We start from the raw sequence: 1,291 nt of genomic DNA, 5'->3' as shown, positions 1-1,291 counted from the left end.
CATAGGGGCATGAACACCATGATTGCCCAATCGATCTCCATTACCGTGACCTAACTTAATTGCCTTTGCAAAACACACGTTAGTCACAGTAATTACGTATTGTCATTAATCACCAAAACCCAACTAGGGGCCTAGATGCTTTCAATCTCCCCATTTTTTGTGATTGATGACAATACCACCTTGAGTATGTGAAAGAGATAAGGTTTTTAACATGCTTGGATCATATAAGCTTTTGACAATAAGAACAAAAGTGTTAGGCAAGCTTGTATGACCCAAGCCAACATGATGTACTCAAAAGATATGAAATACGCATGAGTACAATAAATAAAGCTCATTTGCATCGGAGTAAAACACGGAAGCAAGGGCAAATGAGCATAGCACAAGTGATATTACATATAAAAGATTCAAAGTAGAGAGCACACATGTCATATATCACGATCACATAGATATCACTATCACATAAACATAGTTCAATGCATAACAAGTAAACACACGACGAACACGAATGCATAATAGTGTATCACACATAAAAACTCCAAATGTAATAGATAAGCAAATATAATAACTAAGCTCCCCCTAAATATGACACTCCCCCTAAGTCTATCATACTCTAACCCTCTCCCCCTTTGGTGTCAAACACCAAAAACTAAGGGTCGGTCGGCGGGGCTGCAGCGGATGAGTCAGGCGCTGAGGTACGAGGAGCGAGCTAGAACTGAGTGCCATCATCATCGGACCCTGAACTCTGAGCTATCTGACCCTCTATAGCTGGTAGCAATGCTGTAGCGGTCTGGGTTAGATCAAGGACTGGAGCTGCCTGTGACTCTAAAGGTATGACAATGGTAGGCTCTGATGATGCCACTGAGGAAGGGAGCGTCTCTATAGTCCCAGTAATAGGTGCAACTATAGAAGGACCTAGGACATGTAGATATGGAGGAGTAGGCATCCCTATCAACTCACTGAATGAAGCTCCAAGGCTCCTGGACACTGTGGTCTCTGGCACTAACAGCGAGGGTGTCTCATCTAGTGTGAAGCCCGTCTGAAGAGGTGTGAACTGTGGTGCTGGCAGTGATGTAGCAAAATACTAGGACACCTACTCTGTAGGAGAAGCAAACTACACTGGTGGTTGTCCCTGACTCTGAAGCCCACTGGGCTAGAACGCTGGAGTCATCGAAGTAGTGGCAGTCTGACCAAGCTGGGGCGAAGGCTGTGTCGGTGGAGCCCCAATAGCTGTCACAACATGCTGCATGAATCCAAGAAGATGCTGTTACATGAGTATCTATTATTGATGCAT

Source organism: Miscanthus floridulus, chromosome 1 (assembly GCF_019320115.1).
Source record: "Miscanthus floridulus cultivar M001 chromosome 1, ASM1932011v1, whole genome shotgun sequence".
In the NCBI taxonomy this organism is placed as follows: Eukaryota; Viridiplantae; Streptophyta; class Magnoliopsida; order Poales; family Poaceae; genus Miscanthus; species Miscanthus floridulus.
This window is presented reverse-complemented; position numbering follows the sequence as displayed.